The following is a 20627-nucleotide window of genomic DNA, read 5'->3' as shown; positions in this document are numbered from 1 at the left end:
GGTTGAGAGGCGACCTTGTGGCTGCCTATAAGTTCATCACGGGGGCACAGAAGGGAATTGGTGAGTATTTATTCACCAAGGCGCCCCCGGGGGTTACAAGAAACAATGGCCACAAGCTAGCAGAGAGCAGATTTAGATTGGACATTAGGAAGAACTTCTTCACAGTTCGAGTGGCCAGGGTCTGGAACGGGCTCCCAAGGGAGGTGGTGCTCTCCCCTACCCTGGGGGTCTTCAAGAGGAGGTTAGATGAGCATCTAGCTGGGGTCATCTAGACTCAGCACTCTTTCCTGCTTATGCAGGGGGTCGGACTCGATGATCTATTGAGGTCCCTTCCGACCCTAACATCTATGAATCTATGAATCTACTTACATTTAAAAAAAAAAACACTCTGGTCCCCTTTGTCTCATTCCATCTTTTCTACAAAAGAAAGACTGCTAAGCAATATGCTGTTTCATTGGTGCCAATGGGAAGTTTGTCTTTAACTTTAACAAAATGAGCTATATAACATAGCCTTAAAAGAAATACTCAGGCCTTCTGGTTGTTTTTGTTTGTTTGTTTGCTTTTAATGTGTCAGTTGCCTTTAAATTTCATTTGTTGCTGCTGGAGCTTCCATCTTGTATTGTCTTCCCAGTACAAAATATAAATATTCTCAATCATCCACTTTCTCTCCTCCATGCTTAGTCTATAGTAACCACCTCCATCCTTTAGCTTCCAGTACTACATTTACGCTGAACACTCACAAATCCATGTCTCCACACTTGCTGTTTTACTTTGAGATATATTTCCCTGATTAAAACCATACTCTACAGATGTTAACATGTTTTACATAGTTTCAGTTTTAAGAGTTAAGAAAATACTCTTGGACTTTGTTTGCCCTTTACTAGTATTTGACTAATATAGCCATTACTATATAATCTCAATTAATCATTATTTTTATGCAACTCATTCCTGTGGTGCTGGAATTACGTACATGAGAGTAATAAGTAGAATGTATTTTATTTTTCAAATTTTTATAGCCTTATCCAAATGCATGAGAGGTTTTTGATGTTATAGCCAAAAATAATAACCCATGGAAAGTGCACTTTCTGTTTGCACTGAGAAATCTTTATCTTAGTGTAACTAAGCTAATTTAATTAAGGGAAGGCCTGACCTAGATAATTCTTGAATCATTTATCTAGATTACTAAAACTTTCTAAACCAGAGAATATTAATAGTAAACAATCAATACTCAGCCGCTCATGGAGGTTCTTACACTGTGTGCAGGACCTCCACCTAGCCCAGGTGGTGTCTAGTCCCACCAGGGGTAGCACCTTGCTTGATCTGGTCTTAGAAACAGGGGATGATCTCATGGGGAACATGCGAGTTCATGGTAGCCTGGGAAATTTCATAGATTTCATAGACATTAGGGCTGGAAGGGACCTCGGAAGATCATCAAGTCCAACCCCCTGCCCAAAGGGCAGGAAGTCAGCTGGGGTCATAGGATCCCAGCAAGATAAGCATCCAGTTTGCTCTTGAAGGTGTTCAATGTAGGCACTTGAACAACCTCCGGTGGCAGGCTGTCCCAGACCTTGGGGGCTCGAACAGTAAAGAAATTCTTCCTTATGTCCAGCCTGAAACAGTCTTGTAGTAGTTTATGACCATTCAACCTAGTCGTCATCCCTTGGGGCGCTCTGGTGAACAAACGTTCCCCCAGATACTGGTGGTCACCCCTGATAAACTTGTAGGTGGCCATCAGATCACCCCTGAGCCTGCGCTTTTCCAGGCTAAAGAGCCCCAGGGCTCTCAGCCTGTCATCGTAGGGTCTGCTTCCCTGACCTCTGATCATGCACATGGCTCTTCTCTGGATTCTCTCTCTGGATAGTGACCACCACTTGGTCAAGTTCACTATCCAGTGAAGGGTGGGTAAAGTAACTAGTGGGGCTAAGGTGTTGGACTTCAGAAGGGCCAACTTTAGCAAGCTTAGAAGGCTAGTTAGTGAGGGGATACAACTCAAGAACATAGAGCATATGGGGGTCCAGGAGGGTTGGAGGTATCTCAAGGGAGTGATCCTTGGGGCTCAAAAGGTGTCTATCCCATTGCGTAGGAAGGGAGGTAAGGGAGCAAAAAAGCCCCCTTGGCTGAACAGGGAACTCCGGGAGAGTCTGCGGGCAAAGAAAGAGATGTATAGGCAATTGAAGCAGGGAGCAGCCACCAAGGAGGAATATATCTCCCTGGCGCGCTATTGCAGGGAATCACTTAGACAGGACAAGGCGGGGCTTCAGCTCAGGCTGGCTTCAACAATCACAGACAATAAAAAGTCCTTCTTCAGGTATATAGCGGACAAAAGGAAAGCTCAGAGCAACATAGGGCCCCTGCAGGACAAATCAGGACAGTTGGTGGTTGACGTGGGGAAAAAAGCAGAGCTCTTCAATGAGTTCTTTGCTTCAGTATTTCTATGTACCGACCAAGCCAATTCCCCCACCTCGATCATTGACGGATGTCCACAGGGCACCAGTCCGCCTACAGTTAGTTCTGAAACAGTTAAGGAGCTCCTGGAGGAGCTGGATGGGTACAAGTCAGCAGGCCCAGATGACCTCCATACACGGCTGCTGAAAGAATTGGTCAGTGTCATAGCTGAGCCACTGGCACAGCTGTTTGAGCACTCATGGTGCTCCGGCCAGGTCCCTGAGGACTGGAGAAGGGCCAATATGATGCCCATTTTCAAGAAAGGGAGAAGGGATGAGCCGGGTAACTTTAGACCAGTCAGTCTTACCTCTATTCCTGGGAAAATGCTAGAGAAAATAATCGAAGAACATATTTGTGCAGGCCCAGCAGGGGAAACGATGCTGAGGGGAAACCAGCAGAGGTTTGTCACAGGTAGATCCTGCCTGACAAACCTTGTAGCCTTCTATGACCAGGTCACACACTGCCTGGATGTGGGAGCTGAGGCTGATGTCATCTTCCTGGACTTTAGGAAGGCCTTCAATACAGTTTCACACCCTATCCTCACTGGGAAGCTAGCAGACTGCGGAGTGGACACCTACACAGTCAGGTGGGTGGCCAACTGGCTTAGGGCCCACACCCAGAGAGTGGTGGTGGATGGTTCCTTCTCTGCCTGAAGGGAGGTGGGCAGTGGGGTCCCACAGGATTCGGTTCTCGGACCGATATTATTTAATATCTTCATCAGTGATTTGGATAAGGGCGTGGAGAGCACCCTCTCCAAGTTCGCTGATGATACCAAGTTATGGGGCAAAGTTAGTACACCGGAGGGCAGGGAGCAGATTCAGGCTGACCTGGACAGGTTGAATCAATGGGCAGAGAAAAATAGGATGCAATTTAATAAAGATAAATGTAAGGTACTCCACCTGGGAAGGAGGAACCCCGAGCACACCTATAGGTTAGGGAGGGTCCTTCTCAGCAGCTCGGAGGCAGAGAGGGATCTTGGAGTCATAATTGACTCCAAGATGAACATGAGTCGGCAGTGTAACCATCAACAAGGCCAATCGCACCTTGTCGTGCATTAGCAGGTGCATAACTAATAGAACAAAGGAGGTGATGCTCCCCCTCTATTCAGCACTGGTCAGGCCACAGTTGGAGTACTGTGTCCAGTTTTGGGCGCCGCACTTCAAGAGGGACGTGGGGAATCTCGAGAGGGTCTAGAGGAGGGCCACTTATATGATTAGTGGCCTTCGTGATAGACCCTACTGGGGGAGGTTGAGAGAGCTGAATCTCTTCAGCCTTCACAAGAGACGGCTGAGAAGAGATCTTGTGGCCTCCTATAAATTTATTAGGGGAGGTCAACGGGGAATAGGGGAAGCGCTGTTTACTAAGGCGCCCCAGGGAGCGACTAGGAATAATGGGTGTAAACTAGTTGAGAGTGGATTTAGGTTAGATATTAGGAAGCAATTTTTCACAGTAAGGGTGGCCAGGATCTGGAATGGGCTTCTAAGAGAGGTGGTGCTATCACCTAGCTTGGAGGTCTTCAAGAGGAGGCTAGATAGTCACCTGGCTGGGGTCATCTGACCTTGGTCCTCTTTCCTGCCAGGGGAGGGGGTCGGACACGATGATCCATTGTGGTCCCTTCCGACTCTACAATCTTTGAATCTTTGAATATTCTTGTTCATACACAAATGCCCTTTTTTTCACAAAGAATAATACCTATCCCCAAATATTCCCATAATCAGAAGCCAACTGCCACAGATGTTTGCAACTAGGAAATTAAACAGAGCACAAACATAATCAAACAAACAGGAACCAAGAATGGACTCTGATGGTTTCAAGCACAGTTCTTGTAGCATTCGAGAAGTTCTACTAATTGCTGAAGACTAAGACCTAAATCCTATTTTTCCTTCCTGCACTTAATGGGCAGTTATGTAGCTATGTAACTGCCATTTTTGACACTTATAAACAGTTTCAAGTCTATTTGCACTTGTATAGCTATAGTTATCCTGTCCTTCCCTTCTGAGGATGTGCGGAAGACTGAACTCTGACTGCATACACTCTGGATGGAACAGAATTGTCTGGGCATATGCATTACCATGTGTAAGCCCCAAAATGTTGGTTGCTGAAAACCAATAATCTACTCATTAGGGTACTTCCCAGGGAGCAGAAGACCCAGTTTTAAGGACTCTGTCACCTAGAGCAACTTCTGAGCAGTTGGGCAAGGCATATCATGAAAACTGACAAGAGAAGGCATGCGAGGCACATTTTGAAAGCTGAGGGGGAGGGTATCAGACCTTGCGGTAGACCAAGGCAACAATGGGAAGACAACATAAAAATCCATCTGGGAGGGACAGGCAAAGATGCAACAAAATGGAAGGAAATTGTGCAAAACAGGCAGAGATGGAAGGCGTTACTTAAGATGGTTATAGGCTCTTGAAGCCTGTGAGACCAGAGAGAGAGAGAGAGAATCAAGAGAAAAATAGACCAGGGGTATTGCATGGGTCAAAAAATCCATAATTAACAATAGAGCTCCATATCTGGAATATTCTCTTATGAACATGTAAATCTTTCGTTTCTTGGGTAGAATTTTTTTTTGCTTTATATATCAAAGACTAGTCTAACTAACTTATAAGAAAAAATTAACATGATTTTTTACTTCATTCTGATGCTTTGGGTGATTGAATTGCTTGGAAATTATGAATTAAGATAAGCTAATTATAAAATGGAGTGGTTTTGCATACATAATTTTAACATTTCAATGCTGAACCAAATTAACAAAGACAAGAAACCTCAGTTGCAAATGTAAATGTGAAGCAAATCATTCACTAAGAGGAAGAATGTGACTGTTTTGGGAGAGGAAGATCCTTGTGACCTCAATTCTAAATAATTATAAAGTGAAACTGACAATCATCCTTACAAAGGCAAATTTATTCTGCTGTACATCAGTATATAGCACATCATGATGACATGATGATAATGTGTATGTTCTCATTTTTTCAACTACTTTTTAATTACTTGGCTCTGATAAAATTATTTCCTGATGTCTTTATGTACTCTTTTATTATGTAGATACTCACTACATTTATTTTTATTGTAACGTGTCTTCCCAAGACTTTCTTAGTATTCCAGTGACAATGAAACGGTCTTTGAAGCACTCTTCTTCACTGTCTCCCAGCTGTAGAAACTGTCCATTGTTCTCATCTCTCATAGTCATTACTGCCAAGTCCCTCCTGATCCTGACTGCGAAATGCTTCTACCTACGTTGTCTTTAAAGAATTCCCTTGTAGCATGATTTTGCTCTTCTTTACGCTTCACCTTTTTTCAATATGTTGAACAACAAATTAAGTTAGTTGCCATAGAATGATGGCAATGACATCTTCTTGCAAATTGGGTATGACTGTTATTGAGAAAAAAGCTATGTAATTCTCCGCTGTGTTTGAACACACAGCTTTGTGACTCAGTCTCACGTACTGAGTTAGGTTTCTTTTTGGTGTTTCGGAAGTTTACAGGGGCTTGTTTTTGGGGAGGTGGGGGGAGGTGTGTGGTTTTTTACAAAGGTGGAATATTTCAGCTGGAAAATAAACTTACATTTATTTCTGATTGTGCTTGTCATACCTTGATGGTTCCCCCTTATCACATCACATAAGGCACTACACAATGAGATAATATGGCATGATGTATAACATTTTTTAAAAATTCTTATTTTTGGATCAGTTACCCACTCTCAAATCAAATGAAACCTTCTTTCAATGAGAATATTCACAGCCTGGAGTAAATACTATATGAATTAATGATGACATTTCAGCAATGTGACAGTTATCAGGATGAATCTAAAACATTCCCACTGAGTAATCTTGTGTGTGTGTGTGTGTGTGTGTGTGTTTGACATTTGCTGAGCTCAAAGCATTTAGATAACTTTTCTATCATTTTAAGAATATTTCAACAGTATCTGGATTTTGCTTCAAGTGCGCAAAAATACCTTTAGTAAGGGTATCTTGATGTGTCCCAGATCCAAGTCAACATACAAGGGAAATTTTCAACTTAAAAACAGATACTCTGAAACTGATATAAAATATGAATGGAAAATGTTTATAAAAATGGAGTAGCTACCTCACATAAGTGCTGTAGCAGAAGGCTTGGAAATGAATAGAATCACGAGGTCCCTATACTCATCCCTCTTTTCTGGTTTTGATTCTGAACTCCTCTCTCCATCCTGAAGCCTCTAATGTAAACCTCAGATTTTACAAATTCTGATTATAAGATGGTCACATACCGGTGTGATAAGTGCAAACAGCCATTCTTAGTTAGCCTCTTTCTAAACTCGAATATATGTTCTTTTTGAAATGGCTGGTATGGCAAACAAATTTGATTAAGATTGCTACTGAATGCACAGAGTGTTATTCCATGTGAAATCTTGGGTGATACAAGTGATAAATATAAATCTACTCCTACAGGCAAAATTCCCATTAATTTCCTTGTTTATCAGAGTATGGGATTAATCCAGCTAAGAAGTCATAGTGTATGAATTGTCACCTTATGCCCCAAAACTTAAGAACAGTTCTGACTGAGTGGCAAATACAAAATGTTACCACACTGCGAAAAAAGAGGGGAATGTAGGGGTAGAGTTGATATTGCTGATAATATTGGCACCCTATGAAAATATGGAAAATGCTTCTGGTCTGTCCATTTATAAAAATATTCACTCTTTTTTAAAGAGGTTTGCATTTGCTTTTTATATTACCTTGGGTTAGGTTTTAAAAATGTTAATTGATTCTTTGAAATATTTCCATGCAGAGTCAATAAGGCAGTAGGGGGTTTTTTTCCCCCAAGTCGATAATGCCAACTGTAAAATTATTCATTATGACATTTTTTTTTCCAAAAAGGAGAAAAACCTGATGGAAGCCTGTCAGGATTAATTCAAAAAGGTTGTCATAGCTGCAGTGGAAAGAGAGAAGCTTTTTATTCTTATCTACTTTAAGTTGAGCTGAAGTAAGTGAGAAGCATAAGGCTGAAAAGTGCTCCTTTTACAAAAAAGTTGTTAGTCAAACTTGAGGATGTGTTGGCACTAAAAAAGGATAATGGGAAATATACACAATCCTCAGCGAAGTGTAGAAGGGAAAGATTCTACAGTGCTAATTCCCCAAAATGATTTTTAATTAAAGTTTAGCTAATTACTAGCTATTCTAAAGGATGAATTTGCTAGTCTTGCCAGCCTTCTTCTTCTGAAACGTCCATTGAAGGCAATGGCAGTTACACACTTGGAATTAAAGAGGATCTAACCATGCAGAACAGCTTGCAAGTTTTACACTAAAGGGCCAGACTCTGCTATTCACTCATTCCAATAGTTTCTGTCACCATTACAGAGGGTGTGCTATGTCTGTAACTATTATTCAGTCCTTCTGAGACTGCCTCCATTTTTTTTTTTTTTTTTTTTTGCAAAGAGCCCCGCACCTCCATAATGCCAAGACTAAGTCTCTTGCTTCCACTTTGTTTCCCACTGTGGCTCTTCTAGAGAGTCCAAAATAACTTGAAATCCCATTAGAGCAGTGAACCTCAAGCAATATCTTGGGGCAGTCTGGGGTGCTGCGAGATCCTTTTAAAGGTGGTGTGGGGTGTACAGAAACTTCTACATGATTCACAAGATAACCCCACAGATTTCAATTACGAATTTATAGCATCAAATATATTCTGAGCTGTTGTGGTCTTTTTGAGTTCTTTACAGTGTTTCTCTGTTATTCTTCAATAGTCAAAAAAAATGAGTGAAAGGAAGAACTGGCATTTTTTAGTCTAAAAAAGGTTGAGAATCACTATGTTAGGCATTTGCCCTTCTTGGCAGCCAGAAAACCAGCAGATGTTTTGCAGTGACACAAAACAGCTTCTCCAAAGCACGCCAGAATTTGTTAGTCAACTTAAACACTGCATGTTAGGATCATTAGGCTAGAATGGAAAAGCAAAGCTTATACTCATGCCCGAATTGGCAGTATGACTTGCATCTTTATCCCAGTGCAGCCAGGATTTCATCTGTCTCTCTGCCTCTCTACTGAAAGTACAGTTCTTTTCCTGTTCTGACACATCTGTTCTTTATTTCAACTTTTATTCTTAAAGCTTTTACACAGTCGAATAGCTAGGGTTGTGTGCCTGGGACACTAGCCCTGGGCCCACTTAGAAGGGATCCAAGAATGGCAGCTGCTGGCATGGCCACCACAGCCAGTGCCTGCCCCTGCCACTACTGCCACCCAGTGTTCAGAATCTAATTATTTCACCTCTGCTTTTACATGTTCTGCCCACCTTGGCTACCAGTCATTAAAAGTTAATATGCATTTATTAGCCTTCCATGACATCTTTAAAGTGACTCCATGCATATAGACTATCCTTGATAATTCATTTATCCTAACCCAAACATGCCTTGAGCATGCATGACTACTTCTTATACATGGGCCAGAACAGACACTAGCTCCTTCTGTCCAAGTGGGTAGAGCACCACATGTATTTTTCATAAAAATAATAGAGATTCTCTATCTCTTGCACAAGATGCAAAAGATGTAGGCCTCTGCTGTATCATAAGAATTTAAGCACATGCATAAGACAATACAATCTCAGGACAATTTTCAGGACTGCATACTTAACTTTAAGTGTGTTTTTAAATCCCATTAACTTCAATGGGACTGCTGCATATGCTTAAATGTGTATGGGATAGGAATATTTTCCAGAATCACTACCCTACTCCTTTCTCACTTGAAATCATTTCTACCCATAAAAATAAGAAGCAAGAATATCTCTAAGGTAGAAGTAATAATGATAATTGTGGAAAAGTTATTATCTAGCCATCAGCTAATTAGTCTATTGCAATAGTAAAATGATTATGACTTTTATTTGCTTTATCTGTCTGTTTGGTTGTGGGTTTTTTGTCTTTAATGTGGGCATAATTCTTCATTTTGTTACCCTTGAGAGATTTGGATTTATTTTCAAAAAAGTAATGTAATCAGATCACAGACTGTCAAAAACTAACTTTTTCTTCTAGACATTAGTGTTTAAAAATATAGAGCACAACCATCACTTTCAATAAGTACATGCTTTCATGTTTCAACTCTCTCATGCTCAACATTATTACCTAGGGAAAAGTATAAAAAGTGGAGGAAACAAGTAATATTTAATGAAATACTCCAGAACACAGGGAAAACAGAATATATAATGTGTCCTAAGGTAATCAACGTAAAATATATGAGTAATACTTACCTCTTTGATAAGACAAGATATATCTGACATACTTCTCTTCAGTTGCTGTACAAAATTTGGTATAAGTTACACAAATCATGAAAAATCATAACCTTCCATTTTATTACTTCTATGTATTAAACATTAGAACATTAATGAGGAAAGATAGGAACACTTAATAAGTATAAAATGTCTTTCTTCAATGATGGAAAAGGAAATTGCTACCATTTTGGTCACATGCACAGTATGTTTGTTAAGACACTCCCTTAAGGAAGGTATCCTGGGTCTAATATACATTTGTAATTAACCTGAAGTACTAAATAATAGTATAATTAGATGAGAAATTATACATTTTGTGTTTGATATAGATATTGCAACAAACTCAAGAGATGTGTGAGATTAAGGTGCAATTTTATTCTCAACCCAAAGGAATGTATACCCTAATCTATCACAAGCATGCCTGAACTAGCAAACTATGGGCTATTCTGAGATGGAGATACTCTCCCTAACTCCTGCTAAAATTGGTTTCCACTTTGCAGAGGAGAATTGAGGATTCTTTGAGCCAAACAAAGAGTCATTCTCCTTGTGCTGTCTATCTTTGTAGCCTAACTATTCTGGGATTCATATAGGGGAAAGAAGTCCTGGGTTCCAGACACTGCTCCAAGGATTCTTTCAATGCTTTATTCAATAACTTTTTCATATGAAATGCATAAACTGACCTAGGAAGAGGGACCATGATCCTGGACTTCCCCCTACTCAGATGCCTGAAACACTAGACTTAGACCACCATGATCCCTCTCTCTTCCCGGCCCAGTAAATCTTGAATTCTTTGCTGTACAGTGGCACAGCTTCAACAAGAAGTGCTCTACACACCCAGAACAGCCTATAGCTTTGCGACTCAGGTTGGGAAGTGAGGGATGGAGGTTTCAGTACCTTTGAGCTGAGAAGGTATTGAACCTGGGTGTCTCTCTGTGTGGATGAGTGATCTAATTACTAGTCTCTTATTTAAAAAAGTGAGCACCACCATCCACCACAGTCATCTTAAAAGAGATGAATGATCCCATCTCAGTTCTTTGAAAGAAGGGCTGTTGGTGCTTGTACTCAGAGGAGGATTCCAGCTTGTGGTGCCTGAGTGGGAAAAAAACATCTTTCTATAGCTCTGATTCAGACTTCTAAGCTTGGAGAAGAACAAGTCTTTGGCATTTCAAGCCAGCTATGCTTAGGTCACTCTTTGATAGTTACACCAGCTGCTTCCAAGACCATTCTGAAGGGCATAACTTTCCCTATATGCTGTATATGGAGCCTATCTATCAAACACAAGGTTCTGGATTCCACTCCATATATACGTCACTTAGAAGTTAGACATTACAGTCCCCACCCTTTAGGTACCCATGTCCTATTTAGTTGTACATCAATAGTTTTCAGCATTTCATCTGAAATTATTAATTTTTTTTGTGAATTTCACCAAAATAATTCTGGAATTCATATTCTCTGGAGGCCAACGATAGCTCTTCAGTAGGTGCATCTATACGTGCACATTTGCTGCACAGTAACCTAAGTTACTGCACAGTAACTTAAAATTACTATGCAACATCCACACATGCACTCCCCTACTATGCAGTAACTATGGCACTGCATCATATAGGTAGCAAATTTATGCCTGATTAGTTACTGCACAGTAATGCACGCGTAGACACGTTACTGTGCATTAACATGGGAGTTTCCTGGCTGGGTCTACCAGAGCCCAGCCCCAGGGCTCCTGCCTGGCCCCCTCTTATGCTGCTGGGCTGGACTGCTCTCTGGAAACCCCTAGCTGCAGGGTGTAAAAGCCTGCAGTCATTTTATGCCTTGGGGCACACACCACAAGGAGCTGGCAAGAGCTGATCTCTTCCATGAGCCCAGCAGGCCCCCCTGGACAGCCCACTGGCTGTGTTTGCCTGGTCTGTTCCCCTCCCAAGCTGCTGCCTGGTCACAAGTGAGTGATGCAAAGGGCTGCAGTTTGCTACACCCCTTCCCCAGCCCTGTGATCCTCCCCAGGCCTGTTGGCCCTGCTAGCTATGCCACCAGGGCCAGCACCTATTCTCCACTGCTGCTCACCCCCCACCTCTCTGTTTGCAGGGCTGTGGTGAAGCACCTTGACCATGTGGGTGCAACTTCCTGACCATGCCCCTGTTGGGGGTGCCACTGCCAGCCCTACAGGGCCGGCATCACAGGGTCAGCCACATGAGGGCCCAGTCAGCTGGTGCAGGGCAAGACATTGTCCTCCTCCTCCCATGTCTAGCCCTGTCCCCATCCATATACGCCTACCCATCTGGAGCCCAAACTGGACCCAGGAGGAGGTGCAGTCCCTTGTGGTACTGTGGAATGAGGAGGAAGTTCTGAGGCAATTCACCCAGGGCGGGCACTTGAATACCTCCATTTATGAGGTCCTGGTGGCTGGGGTGTGTGCTCAGGGCCACTCCTGGCTGGTGTGGCAGTACTGCATTAAGGTCAAAGCCCTGTGGGCCCACTGGGTGACTGTGACTGGCCACAATCACCAGTCCAGTGGGGCCCCCAAGATGATGGCCTTCATGCAAGAGCTGACCCATGTTCTGGCACCCCATGATCCTGTGCCCCACCCTGACACCTCTGGTGGACCCTGGGGACCTTAGGCCTACAGCCCCCTATCCTGTACTGCTCCCCAGCTGCTGTGCCCACTGACAGCCCAGGGAGCCCTGGCCAATGGCTGCCTTGCCTTGGCCCCACCTCACAGCCACCCATGAAAAGTGGCCAGCCATGCCACCACTAGCCACCAGCAGCACCAGCTCCTCCCTGGGGGGGAGACCTGATTGGGCACCGTCCCCCAGCACACCAAAGCCTATGGATACCAGGTGAAGCTGGATGCCTCCTGGCATGGGGAGCCCCATGCTGAGCCACCAGCCTTGCCAGCCCTGGATCCTTGGTAAGTCCTGCACTGTGGGGCAGGCCCTCCCAGCCCCAGTCTCCACCCCTGCCCCAGCCCCAGCCCTGGCACCAGCCTCCACTCCTTGCCCAGCCTTCCCACACTTGCCTGGCCCCAGGTTCCTCCCCTCACTCCCCACCCCCCCTGCCCCACACACATGCAGAGAGGTAGGACACAGGTCAGATTTTACTGAGAAGCCCATGTCCCTGTGGCTAGGTAGCCATGGGCCTCTCATGCACCAAGGAAGGTATCAATCCTGGCAGTGATCTCCTCCGCAGCCAGGGGCAGGAATGTGTAGCATTGCAACAGATAGCCCTCCAGGCAGCGGCAGAGTTTCTGGGGCAGGCAAGGCTTGCCTGCCACCCTGTTGTAGCTCAGGGTCCCAATCTAGGAGTGCAGGTGTGCCCAGGGCACCACCAGGATCAGCAGCAACAGGGCTTAGTGACCAAGGCTGCCCTTTGCCTGCACAGCCTCTTGTGTGCTGCCCACAGCATACACAGAAAGGGAATGTTCAGAGCGTAGCAGTGGCAGGGGCAGAGGTGGGATCAGTGGAGGCTGGATCTGAGGTAGCAGGTGCTTCCAGCAGCCTGGCCTGGCCTGCCCTGGGAAGGGGCAGGGGAGGCAGGAAGCCTGCAGCTAGCCCCTGAGAAGCAAGTGGGGATGGGGGCTGGAGCAGCACCCACTTGAGCCCAGGCCTGTCCGGCCAGCTTACCATGGTACCTGGGTACCTGCACACAGCTGACCTCCAATCTGAGGCCAGGCAATGCAAGGCCCCTGGAGCAGAGCATCTTATCTCTCAAACGTTGCAAACTCTCACAAAAACTTTCTGTCTCTTGCCTCTGCAAGGCCAACATCTGAATGTGGAGGCCACAGGGGCCCACATGACCACTGCTCCAGTCTTGCCACCACCCACTGCTAGAGCCACCCAGAGGCACTGGCTGCACCAGTGGTGCAGCCTTGATGGGACCCACCTGCTCCAGCAGTTGGTGGTCACAGTGGAGGGCTGGATGGTGGACCACAGGGTATGGTGGGCAGAAGACCTCACCCAAGAGGCTATCCAGGAAGAGATACAGTAGCAGGCCTGCCAGGCCCAGTTGGCTGAGCTACCAGCCCAGGAACAGCAGTGCATGGAGCTGCTGGAGCAGCAGCTGGCCACCCAGGGACACCCAGCAGAAGCTGTTTCCATGCCTCCCCATGGCTGGCTATCTGCCCTGGCCCTTCAGGGCCCCTGGGTTCCACCTGCAGCAGACCCCCGTCAATTCCCTGGAGTAGGTGCTGCAGTGCCTGCCAGCTGCAGACATCCCCGGCCTTCACAGCAGCCCCCAGACCCATGGTGGAACTGTCTGTGTCCGCGTGATGGCCACCTGCTGCCAGGCTCTCTGCCCTGGGTGGCCCCACCCCTTAGCTCCACATAGATGGACTCAGGGATGGGGTTCAACATGTGACATGTCTTTTAAGTTTGGGAAACAGAGTTTTTATTGTAGGTGGGTGGAGGGGTAGTGGAGGGGCACTGTGGTGGGGGAAGTGGGGCCTGTGTTCTTTGAGCGGGGAGAAAGGAGGGTTGGGGTGGGGTTTGCTGTTTTAATAAAGTTTGTACTGTTTGACCTACTTGTGCATCCTGGAGTGGTGCTGGGGGTGGGCAGGGGGGTGGGGCTGCATGGGCAGTAGGGCAGGTGGGCTGGAGTGGAGAGTGCAGGAGGAGGGTGTAGGCCAGAGCCTCCCGCAGCTAGTGCCCTGGGCCCGCCTAGCAGGTGCGTGGCTGTCCTGGGTCCTGGGCAGGGGGTGGGGTCAGGTGGAGCCAGCAGGGCCAGCACCATGGCCAGCAGCAGTGCAGGGCACTGGTCATTGCTGGCAGGGGCCAGGCTGGAAGAGTTGGGCACTGGGTGCTGCTGGCAGGGGCAGGGGCAGGGGCAAGGGTGGTGCAGGGAGGCAGAGTCAGCAAAGAGGGAGCTTCCAATTCTGCCCCTGTGCTGGGCTACTGGGCAGGGATCAGGGGGCGGGGGTATGCTTTTAAGATGGCCACCAAGTGCTGGCAGCTGCCTCTGGCCCCAGCATGGTTGCCAAGTTCTGGCAGCCATGTGACCAGAGGCTGGCACTCCCCCCGGTGGCCACAGAGGCACATGGCAGGCTGCTCTGACCTGGGACTAAATCTAGTCCCAGATCAACTGCACATGTAGATGCCATCCCTGCTTACCACGCAGTAATTTACTGCACAGCAGCGTTAATGTGCAGGAAATGCTTCTGTAGACATGCCCAATATCTTGCAGCATAGAGATAACATATGACAGTTCTATGCACTGAAAGCAGTGTTTGTACTTTTGATTTAAATGTAATCACAGGTCTCTAACCTGTGGAAAGCTGTCCCTACTCCCTGGTTGATGGCACGTGCAAAAAGTACAGGCAGAATTTGTAGTGTTGGAGCAATGTTGTTGCCATGATGCACAAATGCATAATTTGTGCCATTGTGCAGGAAAATAGTCAGAATTTCAAGATGGCTATTTATACATGGACTTGGCACAACTGCATACACAATTATAAAAAACTTTATCTGAATAACTTGTTCTGATAGTATTGGGAAATCATGTGTCTAGGCTCACCTTAAGAGCTCTGTGAAAGACTCAGTAGAATCAACCAAAGAATATTTGAATATGCATGTTGTGCTTGGGTTGGCACAGAGGTGGGGTAGAAACAGCACTTTTTTGGACATTCCTTAATGACTAGTCCAAACAGAATTTAATTCAACGACAAGCTCAGTTAGCAAACTGACTGTGCCTCCTATATACACAGTGACTGGAGAGTGATGCAAAGTTAAATGAGATTTAACACTTGAAACTCATCCAAACGAAAGTGCAGGAAGAAGAATATATCATTCACCCTTCCTCCTCCACATGCATCTGATATATGAGGCCTCTGCTTTAAGCTGGGAAGATAAACAGTTTTAGGCTTTGGGATCAAAGAACCATTTGTACATGAGATTTTAAAGTGCCTAAAACTTGACTTCCTAAGCAAACCTAAGTGTTGAGCTAAGCAATGCTTTCTCTAATGATTTACCAGGGTTGTATCTCTTTTTCGTTCTTCATTTTGCCTTGTCATTGTCAATTAAGCCATCTTTCCTTAAGATGATTTAATCACTAGCAGGGTTAAATGGGTACAGTGAACTCGTACTCTTGACTGCTTCAGCTACAGTTTAAGTGAAGATATTCCAAGATGAACCTGATAATATTCCACACCCCCTAACAAACTGGCTTGAGTAATGTGCAGGAAAATCTTAGAATAAAATCACTGTCACTGGTAGAATGGGAAGGAAGAGAAAGGAAAAAGAATTTCTTCAAGGCTACAGTGATCAGGGCAATGAATATTTCAACATCATGATTCAAGGAAATGTTATTTTAGTTAGCTGGAAAGTACTTAATTTCCCACCTTCAAGCCTCAGCCATTAAGCTCTCTGTGGTGCTTCATTCTCCTGCTTTGTAAGCTAGTTTGTGGTTCCCCCTTTCCTTCTGAATGGGGTATTACAATGGTTTAGAACAGCTGAACAGAGGGAATAGGCCTCATCCCAAGAACCTAAAGCACTGAAGGGAGTTTACCCTTAAGGGGAGATACATTTGTAATCCAAGATACGTCCCTGAACTGTGCCCAATGACAATTTCTGGGCCGAACTCATCCCCTTTCTTCCCCCCTGGGCCTATGTTCTGTGGACACAGACAATGACAGCAGTCTTCCTAAACACAAATAACCACTGTGGGGAAAGATTTAGACAAGGTTAATAACTATAACTACTGTGTGAGCAAGGGGTCCAACTTTTTTATGGTTTCATGTCAGCTGCAAGGACGATCACTCCCACAGGGCAAGTAAAGAGTTGTAGATGCGTCCATTGATGGCTAAAATGACAGATCCCAGAGCCTCAGACTCTCTGACATTGTTGCCCTGTGGAGTCAGGCCAACTCTCAGGATCTCAATATTGCACTGTTAGACAGGAGGGTGTGACAAAATTGCACATATAAAAACACACAAATCAATTAGGAGCATACACACACACACACACACACACACACACACACACACACACTCAGGCACATACACATCCAAACCAGCCTAGGCACATGCATACCTATCACCATTTCAAGCAGATACACTATACACCCCAAAAGTTAGACAAAAATCAATTGTCCATACCTACACACTCAGTACACATACACAGATCACAAATTCATATATCATGCACACAATGACATATATATATATATACACATGCACACACTCACCAGTTCACACACATACCACCCACCTATACATACACACAGGTAAGTTCCTAACTTGAATGGTACAGTATATATGTGTATGCTTGGGGTACCTGGGATACTTGGGGGAAGGTTAAGGTGAGAGAGAGAGTTAGTGTAGGGAGTGAAAGTTGCCAGAACCAGGATTAGAACCAGTGGACTAGAGAGAAGCTGGTTGAGGAACTGAGGCTTGGGTTTATTTAAGATCAAGTGGCCCCAGGGTTACTCGAGGTCACTGGTGCAAGAAAGAAAAAAAAGCCCGGAGGCAATGATGAGACAGCCAGGAAAGAGACAGACAGACAGAAACCTGGGAGTTTGGCGCTGGAAACTGAGGCAGACAGCTGAGATTTTTTTTGGGGGGGGGAAGGGGAGGAGGGCAGGTAAGTGGTGGCAAGGAGGAGACAGCCAGGAAAGAAACTGAGTCAGAAACCTGGGAGCTCAGGGGAAAACACAGTGGGGATAAGACAGTGGCAAAGAAACAGGGGGTTTTCAGGCAGAGAGGAGCTCAGGACAGGTGTTGAAGGTGGCAGTGAGCCAGAAGCAGGAGAGGGAGAAATGAGACAGAAGTTAGAGGGGGGAGGAGCAGAGATTGGAGCAGGGCCAGACTGTAGTAAAGCAAACCCAAATCAGGGGTCCAAATAACAGGTTTATTAAACAGACAACACACTACACAGCCCCATGAAGTTATTGGCTCTCACACACACACACACAAGTACTCACAATGGCAGCAGAAGAAAGAGACTCAGTGGAAGGGCTGGAGTCCAGGTAGGGAAGAGAAACAGAGTCCAAGTCCTTGGTTGAAGAGGGGGAGGGGGTGATAGCTACCTATCCATGCTGGAAAGGGGTCCTTGTCCAGCAGGTGTTGTCCAGAGAGGGGTCGCCGGCAGGGCCTCTGGGTGGATCGGTGGTGTGGCATGCTCTTGGTCCAGATGGAGAGGGTATCCCAAGGAGTCAGTCTTTACTACCTCTTTTTATGGAGCAGACTACCTATGATCTCCTATGGGAAGGGCCTGTCCTGGCAATGTCAGTCCTGTTCCAGAGGGCTCCAGGTGTTCTTACTGAGCATGTGCAGCTTGGCACAATGGTAGGTTGTCTCATCTTTTGTTTCTTGAATGCTGAGGGTGGTTCCAAGGACTGGGTCATTGGTCCAGGTATTGGTGTTGATAGTTCAATCATTCAGAGGGAGCTATTTTTAGATCTACTGCCATTGTCTCTCAAGCACCCTCATTCATCCCCATTCATTCAGGAGCCAGGTTATATAGGAGGGGCAGTATGAGTCACACGTTACACAACCAGGCATGGGGATAGGATGGAGGTTTGCCATTACAAGATGGAAACTTGACATGACTTATGCTAACTTACATATATAGGCCTAAAACAGTAATCACACAATATAAAAGCAGTAAAAAAAAATCAGTACAAACATAATAATTATCACTTATAAAACAGTGGATATCTATATTAAATTAGCAGGGCACTTATTTGCAGAGGGGAGAGAAATAAAACTTAATACCTAAAATAAAATGTTAAAGCTTATCCTACATCTTAGCTCACTTATACTTATCTATAGGGAATAGAGAGGGGGAGACAAAGTCAGAAATGGTTGGGGAAGGGGAGGGAATCATTTTAAAAGAAAAACAAACCAAAAAACGGGGGTTTGCTACCACCTGCCACAGGTGGTGGTTAGAGGGAGGGTCAAACCATGTATTTCTCAATTTTGTTTCCTTTCCTTCCATTTCTGTCCTTTTTCTGCCTCCAAGATGAGATGGTTTCCCTCAAAGTAAGATGTACCTTCTTTCACAAGGTGTTGCCATGTAGCCCTGTCCCGGCTAGTTTTTCCCAATTTGTGCTGTCAATGGCACACCATCAGGCTCGGAGTGTGGACACTTTGTGTGTTGCCAAGTGCTGCTCACACTCCACAGACATAACAAGTCCTTCCTTCTTAGCCTATGTAACAACTTATGATTTTTCTCCACAAATCCTTCACAAACACTGGTGATCCTTTCATCATATACATCAAAAAGAATTCTAGAAGAAACACATGCAAAATTCTAAACATAAATCTCACCATGTTTAGGAGTCTATATCAAACAGTGGGGGTGCAGGAAGAGAGATGGATTCTCAGATTTCCTCAGGCATCAAGGTGGCCCCTTAAGAATTACTGAAAGTCAGTTCCTCCTCCTCCTCCCACTGATGAAGTGTGGATTCCTAGCCCTTTGAAGATTTTACATCAGAGATGTGACAAGCTTTTAAAATTGCTTGGAAGTCGGCACACAGAGAGTGGGAAGGAATCACAGCAACACAATGAAACAAAATAGACAAAACATCCTTGTAAACAGCATATTGAAAATCCTTAGGTTACCATGACACCGATCAGCAACTATGTCTCTTAGTCCCCACTTTCTCTAGGACACCGTTTTGAATTCCATTACATGTTTCTCTGCATAGTCAGTTATGTGGCTTATCATAGACCTGTTTTACACATTCAGTTTTATATTCTTCCAGCTCAGTGGTTAGAACAGATTTTTTTAATCTGACCCATTTAGAAGTAAATTTGCCAGCATTGTGATTTTAGAAATCAATATATTTTAAATATTCTAAACATATTTTATTATTCATAAATAGTGCATAAGACAGCTGGTTAGTACAGATTGTTTTTAATATGACCGATTTAGAAGTGAACTTGCCATTTGATGTGATTTTAGAAATCAATGTTTTCTAAATATTTTAAACATATTTTATGATTCATAAATAGTGCATAGGACAGCTATGCATATGCAGATGTATTACCATATTGACTTGCATATGAGACGATATTTTTCCCCAAATTGGCATGGGGGAAAAAAGCCCCTTGTCTTACATTTGCATACAAGGAAACTGAATTAAATACTTTGTCTATCTTTCAATTTCTGCTAAAAGCAGTGTGTGTTCAATAATGGAAACCAACTATGAAGCTGATTAAATGCAGCCAGCACTGAGCATGACTATAAAGTACATGGCCCAAATTGAACAAACATGCTGATGGGAACCTACCATAAAGATAAATTACTGAAACCCATCTGGATAAGCTATACGGTAGTGTCCATTGAGTGCAGTTCCCCTCAGCACCGGCTCTGTTCAAGTCATGGAGAGCCATTACACTGCATACATTTCAACTTCTTCTTCACTCCATCAGCTGAGCTTTGCCTTTCTTATCCATTTCCAATTATTCCTGTTCCTTCTTCAGCTTTAAGGGTGCCTGTACACATGCTGGGAGGCTGCTTCAGTGCACTGTAATTACAGCACGTCAGAGCAGACTTGATTTAATAGATTTTATAGACATTAAGGGCTGGAAGGGACCTCGTGAGATCATAGAGTCCAGCCCCCCCACCATAGGCAGGAAGTCAGCTGGGATCAAGTGACCCCAGCAAGAAAAATATCCACATGTTTTTTGAAAGAGTCCAGAGTAGGTGCTTGCATCCCATCTGGGGGGAGTCTGGTCCAGACCCTGGACATTTGCACCGTAAAGAACTTTTTTTTCTTATGTCTAGTCTAAATAGGCCTTCCTAGAGTTTATGGCCATTAGACCCTGTTATCCCTTGGGGAGCTCTGGTGAACAACTGTTCTAACAGGTCCTGATGTACCCCTCTTATATAATTGTAAGCAGCTACCAAGTCTACCCTGAGCCTTCTCTTTTCCAGACTGAAGAGTCCCAAATCCCTCAGGCTCTCCTCATATGACCTGCCCTTCATTCCTTGGATCATACACGTGGTCCTCCTCTGGACTCTCTC

The sequence above is a fragment of the Alligator mississippiensis genome, chromosome 5 (assembly GCF_030867095.1).
Source record: "Alligator mississippiensis isolate rAllMis1 chromosome 5, rAllMis1, whole genome shotgun sequence".
In the NCBI taxonomy this organism is placed as follows: Eukaryota; Metazoa; Chordata; order Crocodylia; family Alligatoridae; genus Alligator; species Alligator mississippiensis.
The sequence above is the reverse complement of the archived record's forward strand: the minus strand, read 5'-3'. Positions refer to the sequence as shown.